The sequence below is a fragment of the Colletes latitarsis genome, chromosome 4 (assembly GCF_051014445.1).
Source record: "Colletes latitarsis isolate SP2378_abdomen chromosome 4, iyColLati1, whole genome shotgun sequence".
NCBI classification, from domain to species: domain Eukaryota; kingdom Metazoa; phylum Arthropoda; class Insecta; order Hymenoptera; family Colletidae; genus Colletes; species Colletes latitarsis.
The window spans coordinates 33,476,310-33,490,744 of record NC_135137.1 but is presented as its reverse complement, the minus strand read 5'-3'; the positions used below and the strand labels follow the sequence as shown (position 1 = coordinate 33,490,744).

Genomic DNA, 14,435 nt, shown 5'->3' with positions numbered 1-14,435 from the left:
GGACGCTATGTTTAATGGCTGCAATTAAGGGGACAGTCGTTTTTCCATGAGACAACTATACCAATTATTTCCAATTTCAAACTCCTGTTTTTAATACCAGAGGTATCAAGCATTATAGTGTATTTATTTGTACCAAAGGAATTAAATCGACAGATACGTGAAGACAAACGTACTAATTATTTTCAATTTCAAAGCCCCATTTTTAACACTAGAACTACCAACACCGATTGATACTTCGTACATAATTAGCATACTGTAGCAGGTCATCACACACCGTATGAGTTAGTCAGTTCCTTACCTTTATACAGACAACATTCATATACAGAGCAGTATTCATTATACATTGTATTCATAACCAACGATTCGCACCTCCAAAAATAAAATAATAACTAACAATTTGTACAAAGAAATTAAATCAACAAATACATGAACAATTGACAGAAACGTGAACGTACAATGCAATTAAAGTAAGTATTTATTCATTCTCTTATAGAAAATTACGAATGGGTCATTTTGACTGATTCGATAGTTCTAGTGTTGAGACTCGAAATCTGTGAAAATGCTAGAAAAAGACACATTTTTAAATTTCTAAATCGAAAGACAATAGTTGAACGTTCACCCTTGCACGAGGGAGAAGCACCTCTTCGAAGGAGGAGAAGAAGGAAAGGAGGCTGGTCCGCGGGCGAGTCAAACCGATCGCGCGTGAGAACAGAGACGTAGCCCGAGTCCCGATCGGCTCCTCCATTATCCCATGCACCAGGACGACAGAATAATTCCCGAACGCGAAACGATCGCGGCCACGTCTCTCCAGCTGCCCGTCCGCGCTCGTCGTTCTGTAAGGTGGTTACGTAGCCCGGGCACACGTTTCCTTAGGGGCCGCATTCCGAAATCGGGGAATAGGGGCGACTGGGATCGAGGCGCCCGCCGGTGCCGCCTTTATTTTGCTCATTTCCCTCGAGCCTCGAGAGTTGGCGAGTGTGCGAAACGAGGGGTCCCCGCGACAGAACCGAGGGAGACGAAGGAGATAAAGGAGAAGGTGGACGAGATGGACTGTCACCGATGGTAATACATCGTCGCCTTCCGTCTGCCCTCTTATAGACGGACGTACGGACAGACGGCGGAGACACGGCTGGACGGGGTTCACGCAAACACGTGTTACGAACAACAGGTTCGTCCGTAATTCCTCCGCCTCTCCGTGGCCCCCGTTCGGCCGTCTCTGTCCGTTGGTCGTCGCGGCGCGATGCTGTCGTCCCGTTTCGACGCTCGGTCCAGCGAGCCCAGGTAGCCACACGGTCGGTTTCATTCCGCTCGGCTCGGCTCCGAGCAGTCGGCAGTCGCCGCGGGGCCCCTCGGCGGACTACAAACGAGCCGTATTCGCCAAATCCAGCTAACTCGAACCGAACTGAATCGAAGGAATCCGCTCGTCCCTCGCCACGCTCGATCCTATAGCTGCCCCTTTCGCTTCCACCGCCTTTCGTGTTACCTCGCTCCGCGCCTCGAGCCCTCTCGCTTCCGCCCTTCTCGTTCCCCGCCGCTTACCACCACCCACGGCTTACCTGGCGTTCGCTGGAAACGAGAAATTAGCAACGGAGAAAGGGGGACCTCGACCGTGGAATTCTCTCAATCCGGCAGCCGTGTGTTTTTTAACGCAAACCGGGGGGGAGAAAAATATAGGTGACGACCGATATCTCGCGCGACTGTTCCTTAACCTACTCGCGCGAACACGCTTACACGTTAACACTTTTACTGACATACATATATAGGGGATGAATTTACTCAAACTAAAACAATTCCCGAGCTAAAATGTTAAGGGAAATAAATTTACATAGGATTCATGAATTTTAGTGCAGCTACGAATATAAGTGTTAAGACAAATTTTAATTTATGTAGTTTATAATAGTTTAAAATCAAAGTTTTGATCTCGTAGAAATTTTTCAACTGTCACCTTAACCTAAATCGACACTGGGTCTCTTTTGGCCAAGTCAGCTCAGTCTTATCATAGTTTTAACATAAACCATGCCTGAGAGATACTCTATACACGAGTGTAAGTAAGCCACAAGAAACGAATAAATAATTAAAATCTGCAAGGAATCTTAATGTCCCTGAGACGGTCACCTGGAAAGTCGTCCTCTCCGTACAACTATTACTGAATAATTATCAGTCCTACCGACTGTAACCAGACGATTGACGGCCCCTATTATTGGCAATGAGACTCGATTACTGCCGATCCCTTTTACCGAGACCCGATTAATCGCCGGAAATTTAAATGCAATTAAATTAACTCTTTACGGTCCTGAGTCTATACCATCTGAACGTTGCACTTCGTTAAACCTGGTCTGGATAAAGGAATTTATAAAAATCGTCACCTCTAAAAGACACTAACGAGCAGAATTCTATTCAAATTTTAGACGAAGAAAAAGTCTCAGACTTTTACTCGTTCGAGCCCAATTTGATCGTACGATTAAAATTTGTACTTTTTATCGTAAGAATGATAAAGAGAAATTTTTGCCCGTTTCTGGGGATAGGGATTTCGACAAATCGAAGGAATTCGTCTCCCGTGGCAGTCGTATATTTTTCATCCGAGGTCACCTAACCCAGAGCCTAACGACAGAGGAATTAAACGGGTCTAACGAGAGGGTCCCAGGCGTCCTTCCGTCTCATTGGCGGCTAATAAATTCATATTCGGAATTAATTAACGGATGATTTAATTATGGTCATTTTTAATTTCTAATCGACGTCGCGGCAGTTAACACCGATGATCCAGGACGTCGTGAAATATGCGAAACGTCGCTCGTGCCCGGCGAGCCTACGCGTTCCAGTATGGCAATTAAGTACCCAGCCTCTCGCCGCTGGCTTTTCGAAACGCCGGCACGAGGTGTCTTCGTCGTCGGTACGCTGGGTGGAACAAGAATATTGCGCGAAGTTTCGTAACGCGAGCCCGTTTCGGAATCTACGGAAACGTCCTCGGGACCGGTAATAATTCATAAGTCGCGTCGACGATCGTGGAACAACAACAACCGGGTTCGTTTCTCGAAACGTTACGAAAACTTGAACGGCTCGCTCGGATTAATCAGATGCTTCTCGCCCGATGAAACGTAACCGGTGAAACGGTTTTCGTTCGCCAACTCGATTTCATAGCGTCCACAAATTATGCCTAACTGGGTCACCGATTGCGCGACAGTGGATCAAAAGTGGCCACCGAACGTGGATAACTCTTAATACGACGATTCCCGCGGTGACGGCGTATAATTAAAACCCAATCGGATCTGTTCGATTCGTAAGTTTTAATGGCCGTGGTCGGCGAAGAATTCAGCCCCGGTAGATGAAGAATTCGATCGTTCTCCGCCTCCTTCTTTCGTTTCGAGAGGTCGAGTCTGTCGTCGGTTACACAATCGGTTCGTAATTTATCGGCCGAGCTAGAAAACTTGGGACTCGTTAATAAATCGGTTTGTGAGTCCTTTCTGTATCGCGAGGAACGAGGAACGCGCGTTGGCTTCGAATATATTCCGGTTTCCAATACGAGAATTCTTAAAAAGAGATTCATTCCAGGCAAGATTTCGTGGTTTTAGAGATCGAAAATTCGAAACTTGTTGCAGGAGGGAATCTCGTTACTGGTCGTTGAAACTGTTTCGTAGCGACGCTGAAGAAGCACAAGAAACATTGTAATTTTTATTTTATACACTTATGTATAATATTCGTCCATTAACTTAACTGCTTTACTTCCATGATGCATTATATGCTCGTGAACTCGAACTTGTATTCTGTTCCATCACGGCAGGCAAGCGTCGCGAATAAAATAAACTATAAAATAAATAGTTAAACGAACCGAAACACTTGCCAAGGCGCCAATTTACATCGTAGATCTCAATGACCATCGTTTACTCGCGACACAACGCCAATTACAAACTCTTAACACGTTCACTGGGATACGAGGCCATATACGTCTCGTATCGTATTTCGTTCCGCGCGAGCCATATTTCATTGAACCTTCGTTACGTGCTACGAGGATATCTCCCCGTAATTTGTCCACTATTTCCTTCAAAATTTACATAGCGTAACTCAAAAGCCTACTTTTCTAATTGCCCTGTATCCTCTCTGCTTGCATAATGCGCTTGATAGAGAACCTAGTAAAGATAATCCCCGGTAAAGATCGCTGGGAGCCATTTTGCAGAATTTACGCGCGATATTAAATCTCCCCTCGTCTTGCCTCCTGTATTCTCCTGAGATGACTTAACGCGAAGAGGAAACTGATTATCTATTATTTACAAAATTCTGTCAATCATTTGGTATCGTGAGATCAACCCCCATTTGTTTTATTGCAACTCATTTTACAACTCATTAATATATATATCTCCCCCTCTTGATTTTAAATATTATCTATTACTGCTACTGTCGTAAACTGTGCTATTTTCGTCGCTGGTTCGGTTCGTGATAATAATTTCGTTGCATTTATGCTCGATGCGAGATAAGATGGCGGATTAATAGGTGATTTCTTTCTAGGGTTTTTCTTCTGGGAGCCTCACAATAGTAACAATTAAAGTTCGTCGAGGCAATTTCACGCATGAAATAGCGAAGAAATAGTATCTCTAAAATTGAAAACGACGGAACGAGGCGAACTGCGTTGATTGCAAGGGGCTTCTGGATCGGCGGAACGTAAAGCATCCCTTAAACGACCCTGAATTTATCAACGCATCAGAGGCGTCCGGTGGAAACACGGTCGAATCCCCGGTTAGAACGACTTCCAGGGAGAGTTGAGCCGTTAGAGCATCACGCAAGTAGAAACTCGTGTATTCGGGGCGCTCGTAATTAGATACCCCGAGGTACCACCGGCGTCGAAGGTGGCTCTGTTCTCGGTCAGTCTCTAAATCCTTCGACCAATTCACAGCACGAAAGCGGCTGCTGGCGTCGTCGGCAGCCATAAGGCCTCTCGCGCTTCCACGCCGCGGTTTATTGGAAGTGACAGTTTACACAGACCCGTACCAGGCGAATAATACGAGGCGCGCAAAATGTTACCGGAGACACGGACCGAGGTATTAATTTTTTGAAAAACGTTTCGCGCGCCCGGTATTCACGGCAACGGCACGCTTTTCTTTGTCCCCCCTTCGTCCACCCCCCTAGGCTCACACGCATAAATTCCAGCTAGAAAACCTGATGAAATCGGGTACCACCGTAAAGGAGAGAAAGTTCAATCGCCCTTTTAAAGCGGCGGCGGCGCGCTTCGGATTTCTAAATTGCAGATTCGATGAGGCAAGAGACGAAACTTTTCATACACATCCGAGAGAGCCCCGCTTTCGACGAAGATTTAGAGACACGCCGGGGCTCCACTTCTAATACACCTTGCATAACTTTATATTCGCGCCCGAACGATAACTCGCCGGAATCGCATTAAGTCTCTTGATTGAAATTCCGCTCGGGGTCTCGAAAAAAGAAAAAAAAAAGACAGGCTGTCTTTGTACAAAGCATCCGGGAGCAACGCAAAGGCGGAAGAAAGAAACGAATTACGAATGAAATTGCCTTTCTACGCCGGACAAAAGTTTGGGTACACCTACGTGTGTGCGATCGCATACATGTATTTTTAATTTAATGGATGGAGCAACTAGCAAAGTTAACGTGATAAAATGAAATATGAGGGAAATTAAGTTATCACATTATATTCAAAGAATATTTCAACCCTTAATAAATGGCCCATTTCACTAGCTTATTACTCTGAAAATACATGAATCAATTTTCAATAAAAAATAAATATCTTTTATTCTACACTTGATGTAAAAATATTTGATATGAAAAATACTGTATAGATTTGAAATATTTGAAATGCTGGCCCGTTAAAGAGAATGTTGTGAATTCCACGTTGCTTATGTAACCTACAATTATGGTACAATGACATTATTTTTTTCTGAATATGTCACAATACTATCAACTATCTCTACCTAAATGTATCACCACATTATTTATTTCTGAATGTGAAATAACGTTAAGAAAATCTTTTTGAATAGTTTGATAATGGCTAAAAATTGAAAACTTTTTTTTACGCCGCCCACCCACTATTATGGAAAGTACTGATGGGTAAATACTTTGGACTCGCGTTTGTTCGATTTGGCGAACGCTCCCGGCGACAGGTCCTCGCCACTCTGAATTATCATAATCCACTTACTCGGCCGCGGTGTCCTCTTAATATATTGATTTCATAATAAAATCGTAATAAATGGTATTGGCGTTGCGAGTCGCGGACGATTTACGATCGCTTTAACGACGTATCCTCGCGCGTCCTCGTGCAACCCTCGGGGTGGACGTTAATCGCCCATCGATAGACTTAATTTGCTGCCAGATCTCGTTGCAATAAAACTTTAACGGTGCGCGCGGCAAATGTGGAAGGCGATAAAGAGGAAGAGGAAGAGTCCTGCAATGAACCGCAGAGGCAGAGGAGAACGTCCAAGAGGGGCAGCGGGAGAGAGAAAGAAGGCTCGCGGCTCGATGAAAGTACGATTGCCACGACATCGGGGACAAGAATCGACTTGTATCGGTCCGTATGGATAGGTACTCGCAAGAAAATGTCGTAACGATGTTCGGGACTTTTTTCCGCGGTCGTAGAAGGCGACCGAGGAGCGTACACGCTTCGAAATTCCTTTTATGTCGGTTAATTCATCGCTCGTTGGGTGTCCGTGCCATTCGAAAGAATGGTCGACGTAATTTTCGTTGACCCGTTACTCGTTTCCGCGATGGTGGAAAATATGGATCTCCCAATATTCCGTGATACTTTTCCTCGAACAAATCTTTCAGGAATTACCAGAACATCGACTGTCCTAAATAGGAACGATGAAAACGTACGAAAAGTGTTTTCTCAGTTATGAATTTGATCCTTCGAGAAACACAAGAATTCCTAGCTCGTGAAGAAAAAAATGGCGGCCATAAATTTCGTTTCAGTTCGAATGAAATTACTTACGATTACTTTAGGTGATTTATCGTCCATAGGTAATTATTTTTAGGAAGGGCAGAATGCATCGGCAAGAAGACGGAGCGAAACGCGCCGAGCACGGTTCGGTGGCTGCTAATTCCATTTCATTACCATTTTCGCGAACGACCCAGCACGGGGAGGAACAGACGCAGAAAATTCGCAGTTTCGTTTCGTATGTAATTTCCAATCGGTTTTATGTCTGCGATATGCACGGTGGGGCCGCCATTCGAATTCGACCGATTTTATGCACCTGGAATCGGCAGAAACGAACGGGAAAGAGGAGGGAAACGTAACCGAGAAACGGTCTAGGGAGGCCGTGCAGTTATATTTTCGGGGTTCGATATCTTAGGAAATAATAGAGAACGGTTCGCCGTAGTGCCGTGAATCCCGATATTTAAACGGAACTCGGGGGCCGTGGAATCGTTTCGTCGATGAATTCCGCCGCTGAAAAAAGCACCGCGGCCCCAGCAATCCTACGAAAGATCTCGCTGGTACCCCGAGGGCTCGATACCCGACGATTTTCAGTCGTCAAAATATACGTTTGTCCCGTTTCCAAACGATTGTCTCTACTCCTGATTTTAGACTGTTGCTAATACCTGTTGGCCCCGCGTTCGTCCTAGTTCTCGTCGTGGCTGCTGTTGCTGCTGTTGCGTGCCCCCTAGGCTCGCCGCGATTAGCCATTACCGAAGATTAGAGCGTGCCACGGCACTGCGTTTCGCTCTTCGTGCGTCCGTTTCGTTTCGTTGGTCCCGAAACACCACGGGAAACGGCGATTCTCCGTCTGGTACGAATGTCTATTACGGTCTCGGGGCCCCCAGAGTCACTGAACCGCGCCGTGAGAATCCTCCGAGTCCACACGATTTTTCGAAGCTTCCCACCTCCTGACCCCCCGTTCTCCGCTAAGACTCCAAGAAGTCTGGAAGCGATCGTTAGACGCGAGTAATATCTCCCGAAATCCTAATTATATGGAGGGCTTTTCTCAACCGTACGATATAGGGTGGCCAAAGGATACGGAGCCCTGCCCTCGATGCATGCATCTATGGTCCCTCGAGTGGCTCGCGAGTTCAGGTTCTACTCAAGTTGGAATTCTTTTTACGGAACATTCGTCGATCGCCGTTCCCTTTGTATTAGTGTAAAAAGACTTTTTTCACCGGGAGTCGGGAGATCCCTCGATGCAAAGGAGACGTCTACGCTGCTACGATATGCCACGAGTGCTCTTAACCGCGGTACATTTTACAAAGCACACTAGACGTAAACATACAATGGCCGAACCGAAAGGCTCTGGTTTATTTATTTATGGAAAAACAGAGGGAATGCACAATGGAGACGCATTCGACTAAAAACAACGGAGTATCTGGAAACTCTACTCTCGTTAGCATGAGCAACTGTTGTTAATAAGTTACTGCGATGCTTTCCGTTGTCTGTATAGATACTGTTTAATTTGAGATTTTATGTAAATAAGAATCGTATTTGAGAGTCTTTCTAGTCGCCAACCTGAATACGCGCGTTCGTCCGAAACGGACACCGCAGAAGCGTCCGATACGGCTAATGGGCCTGTAAAACAGAGTATAGCAGCGGTGGTCCAGCGGCTCGAGGAAGGCGTTCCAGAACGTAATGGGACATCGGCGACAGCGCGGTTGCGAATATGTATATCCTTTTACGCGGAAAACGTAATTAAGCGTTTCGTAATTGGTATTTAGAGGGCGATCGTTAAGTCGATTGGCAGCGGCTCGCGCAGAGGCAGAACGTACGACCGAGGTCAGAATCGACAAGGTGTGGGAGAGAGAGGCCCACGTGTGATTAGTGTCAACGAGTCGGTGAAAGGAAATTTCTAATTGCATACGTGCCACACGATCGTCGAACAGAAAAGAGTCGCTCTTCGTGCACTCGAATCGACGCGACACCGCGTGGGAAGGGCCACGTGGGTTTCTGTCAGAGACGAGCAAAATTTTGAGTAGAATGAACGCAGAAAATTTCTACGAGTAAAGTTTGTTCTTTTATCTGTTATTGAGCCGCGTGATTTTTCTGTCGCGAGGACGGTGTAAAGATCGTTCCTTTTTCAGTCCCCCGGCAACCTGGACTGGAACGCTAATCCGGTCGTGCATTTGTTCGAATTAAAGGCCTCCGAATCGAGTGGGACCGGAATTGGATTAGGAAGGTGCGTTTGTCCGTATTGAAACGAATGCCTCGTGCTCGTATTCGGCCAGCCACCGCTATTTTCGACCGGCTCTATCTGCTAAACCTTTGGGATGGAATGCAGCTCTTGTACAATCACGCGCAACTTTGAGCCGCGACATGTTCGTCGCGCTAGCTTGTTGCTTTGCTCCGCGCTGCGGAATCGGTTGTACACCGACTCGTTTAAATTCAAATTAACCAGCTGGTTATGCCGTATGTTGATTATTGGTTCTTGTTCGGATCGCGCTTGTCAGCGGTTTTCAAAGTATCGGGTATCTTGTTTGGAATAAATTAACAATGAGAGGCGACAAGACCCGCCGTTGCGCGCACGAGCAATCCTTTTTTACTTTCGATACTTTTCCGTCACTGGAAACTAGCTAATGATTCGTTGGGAAACGATCGTTCGACTCGTTATTCAGGGGATGAAATCGTGCGAAATTTTCTAATTCAAAAGCAGGCGTTTCGACGATTGTCGGTGAAGAAAAATTCTGAATTGAACCAAATTGAGATTAAAAGGAATTTAATAAGATTTTTATTTCCTCTTTATTTTACAAGCTTAAGGCAAGTACTATAATTTGTTGATTGAGCCTTCGTTAAAAAGTTATTAAAAAATTTCAAATCATTCTGGAAAAATTATTTTCGGCTACAGGGGTTAACTACAATCATTTTTGGTGAATACATATATCTTCGAAATCCTTCGTATTTTCGAGAAAAAAATTCAGGAAGATGGGCAAATTTTTCGACAAGTTTAAAAAATTTTAAATCGTTCTGGGAAAATTATTTTCGGTCGAAGGGGTCAATTACAATCATTTTTGGTGAATGGACACACCCCCGAATTCCTACGCACTTTCGAGAAAAAAATTCGTTACCGAAAATATACTGTGTCGTCGGAAATGTTTCTATAACTTTTTAACAAAGTCTCAATGAACAAATTAGTATCCTTAATTTTCGTCTTATTTTGGCCTCTGGAATCTCAGGAGTGACCGAACACCCTGTATAAGGTACATAAGAAATTCAATTTCCTCAGAAAAATTCCTGAAATTGCCCACGTAGGCGCGAAAAAGAGAAGCAAAGACGGAAGAGAACGCTTCGAGGTTGAATAAATCTACATTACCAGAAGCAGACGCGTAATTATCGGTTAACCAGCTGTATGTGGCGACCCTAAACCAAGCTTTCGTATGGGATGGAGCTGCTCCATTACGACGGAATACAGAAAAAATTGTTTCTTCGTAGAAACACGCGTCAGAAAATAATCTGTGTCTCGCGTCGAACAGCCGTATTATTATATCATTCCAATCGAAAGAGGCAAATGTCGGGGTTTGCCAACCTGACGGAAGATTTCAGTCTGCGCGCGGATGTCATTACCAGTATCGTTGTTGAACACAATACCGATGGATCTTTGTATCGCGCAAACGACGATAACTATAGGTTTGCCTTTGCGAAATCGACGATCGACCGCCACACGCGCGTTTATACGTATTTAACAAAAGACTACTATAAAGTTACAGTCGGTAGCGGGTTTCTAAACGCGTCAATCCCTTATAATCTCGAGGTAAATGGATCCCCGTAGATCTTGATACAGACATCTTTCTCCTTTTTTTGTGGAAAAAGAAAAAAACGAGCGGCGGATGAAGTCGGCTTAGAGGGGCTCCGCGTCACGCGAGGATGGTATTTTCGTCCAGGCGATCAAATTATGTCAAAAGTAATTACTCGGTGCCATTTTGAGTTCAGTTGTCGCGCGATCTTACTCGATTTCGGAGGTTATAAAGGTAACTGTATAACTGGAAACGAAATAAGTGACAATAAATTATTCGCCATTTTCTAGACGACACACTTTCTCGGTATTTTTGGAAATTATGATTCTAATCTACGAACGAATTTCGAAGTGATGGAGATTGCAGAAATGTAATTTCTGCTTTTAGGTGATCGATGTTTATGACTTGTCCCAATTGCGTCACTCCTACTAAGAAAATTGCTATTATGGAATAGTTCAAGTAGATTCCGACTTCCTGATTACTAAAATTTCCAATTAATGTTCAAGAATAAATTTTCAAACGAACGAAGGTTTATTTTAAAGATCAAAAGATGCTCCAAAGTTTTGAACGGCAGTAAAATTCGTACATGCTTCGAGGCGAACGAACACCATTTCGAGTACCTTCTGTGACGTGAGAATCGTTGTTTTATTCCTGTATTTCAAATCGAATAATCTTGTACTACAGGTCGTTAAAATCGTCTTAAGACTAAAGACCGCTATTCCGCTAATTATAAAGACCAAATAGCGTGCCATTTAGCAAAGTAGGGATGACCTTAGAATGTTTGAAAAATCTCCCATCCATAAAAAAATGATCGCCGGAATGTTAACGATCCATCTGTACCGTACAACTTCTGCGAAGGAAGCTTTTACATAACCCCGAAAATAACGGTGATAATTAAGCCGATCAAAACTATCGACCCACCCTGTATAATACACTGGTCGTGCCACGTCGAACAAAATTCAGCACAGCTGTTTTACGACCTAACCCTGAACTTATTAAGCCTAACTTAAAAATAAGACGGACGTCATAATGCTGCTAAGTACGCGAGGGAAGGGACAAAAGAAGAGTTATGAGAAACGGGAGAGAATAAAACAACGCGAGCACCACGATTAAAAGAAGTGAAAGAATCTGAGGAACGTATATCGAAAGGGTTGAGGTAGTGGGGAGGATAAAAAAAATAAAACTTGAAATATGGAAGCGCTGTGAAAGGGTCTCGGAGAGATTTAGACACGGTCTAGAAATTGAAGCGTTCGTAGAAAATATATTGGAGAAATTAAAAGCGCTCGCCACCAGAGGGACACGGTCAATGTGTACTTTTCTCACAAGTACTCGACTAAACACATATTTGTACATATACGCTGCTCTTCCTATAACAGCAGGCCATCACATAGGAGTTTTAGAAAGAAGAATAATTGTAATCGAAACAAGAGGTGGAGGTTCATTGAAAAAGAAATATTGCTTTTAGAATAGAGAAGAAAGAAAAGGCAATAATGGACAACGTCGACGGTAGTCAAAGAAGGAAGCAACCGGGTATTAAGCAAGAGTTAAGGTAGCACGGAAGAATGACAGACAAGTGGAATTCAATACCGCGAGCCTACAATAGGAGACAAGATAAACGTAGTTTTTCGCCGAACCGGTAGCAAAGAAGTTCCAGAATTAATTATGTCATTCCAGATCGATGATCTCACGGAACGAGCAATGGCTCGTTAAATACCCGTGACTACTGCTTCTGCTAGTTGTCAGAGCGACAGGTACGTCTGGTAATCGCTTAAGAACATTGCGGGGCTCGCGTCTCTCGCCGATGCCTCGAATATCAAAGTTCCGGCGTGATCGGCTCACGCAACGGGCGATGCATTAATCGTCGCCCAGTGACAAACGAGGCAAATCCGTCGACGTGCCCCGTCGAATCGCGCCTCCAAGAATTAATAACTGTCGGCCGTATAATCGTTAATGGCCGTTATTATTAATAACGGGGCCGGTAACGTCCAATATCCGCCGCTGGGAAACGGTAAATTACAGAGTGCACGTTTCCTCGCGGTCCACGATTTCTCGCGCTACTCGGAAACGTGACTGCCTCGCAACAGTTGCACTCGAATGCGTTAAAAGTTACTCGTGGAGCTTGCGTTCCCGCCATTAATCGATCGAAAAAACTATGATCGATCTGACCCTACATCCGAGTATCTATCATCGGGTTTAACAACTTGCAATCCTCCTGTTTTCAGTTTTAGCATGCTACGTAGAGAATCTATAGTGTTCAGATGTGACAAACAAAAGGATTAGAATAATTAAAGAATCAAAAATACTATCTTTGACTATAAACTGATTTATACTAATTTGTTTATGATTTCGAAAATAAATATTCTGTGATCGTGTCGGTGTTTTCTACCGCGTGAGCATAGTTTGTGTACCTCTCGAAGTCTTCTACAGTCTATTACACGGCTCCTGCGTAATTGCTCCGCAATTATCCCACGTTCGCCCGTCTAATCACACACATCAACGTCCATATCGGACACTGACGCCACAAGATTGACTACAAAATCACGTATCAATTACACCCAGTGTGTCACCACATACGTGGAGACACGCGCGACATAGTAACATAGTTTGATCCGTTACAAGCAAACCCATAAATTTTCCGTTAGAAAGCGGCGGTACGAGTGTCGATAGGGCAACAAAAAACGAGCAAAGAGCGTCGGGAATGGCGAGTAACGATGGGATCAAGCACTTTACAAATTCAAATCCTTACCTGCCGGAGAGTGGCTTGCAAGCTAAATATGCAACTGAATATGACGCCTCGGTCTCGCGCTAATTTTTACTAACGTTTCCACCTTGGAACCTGAAAACATTACAATTGGAATAAAAATGCAATTATTTGTAATTCAAATTAAAGGGAAATTTAATTTAGCGATTGAAGTAATTTAATATCACCGCACATTTTGAGATTCGAATCTTTCGAAAATCGAAGTAATTACGAGTCCATTTGTGAAACGTTATTTCTTCGATTCGTTAGCACGTGTCGAATCGACAAGTGTCATAAACGGGGCGTAAAATATTCAACGGCAGGGAATTCGTCCAAGAAATTATTATTGACCGCGCGATATGCAAATAGCGCGGTGAAAAACACGATGGATCGGCGCGGTTCGTTTACGCGTTTCGGTCGGTGAATAAAACAACGCGATCGTAAAGTGTAGGTTGCCGTGCGGCGAAACGCTCGTGCTCGAGTATCGATGACTTATTAATAATTTACGCGGTCGCGGTCGATTCGATCGGCGGACACCGACCGCTCGAAAATGTCACTAAGCCGGCTGAAATATAGTTTTCGCGCGAGAACGGTAGTCAGGGGCCACGCGTTCAATATTTATGCCACAATAACGCCCAACCAGTAATGTCCTTTTTCGATAACCCGTAACACTGTTATCGGGAGACCGGTGGTACAGTTACGGGGCCACTACGGCATATCTTAAGCTACCAGCGAGATTATCGTCACGGTGCTCTGGGTCGATTTAAGACCGCCTTTTTCAAACTATGCGCGCAAATCTCGAAACCGCACCGACGCGTTTATCCGCTTGAAAGTGCAGAATTCGGACTACGAGCACACCAGCGATAGAAAGTAAACGCGATAGATCGTGTTTCAATGGTAACCGACGTCGTTCAGGTCAATTAAAAATCGTTTCTCTTTTCTACTTTGGTTCGTACGATTTTTATTCGAAAACTGAAGCCAATTTCACTTTCTATTTGTTTTCCAAGATCTAACCTAGATTAATTCGCAA

The 14,435-nt window shown here is 44.3% G+C and overlaps 1 long non-coding RNA gene across 1 annotated transcript in view; it reads right to left on the bottom strand.

Moving 5' to 3' along the window:
• LOC143340855 (uncharacterized) overlaps positions 1-13,498 on the bottom strand; it is a 56,094-nt gene extending 42,596 nt beyond the window's left edge. Inside the window, exon 1 of the long non-coding RNA XR_013079513.1 lies at positions 13,412-13,498. This is a non-coding gene — a long non-coding RNA (uncharacterized LOC143340855). The remainder of the gene's footprint in view (positions 1-13,411) is intronic.
• Positions 13,499-14,435: the final 937 nt, after the last annotated feature.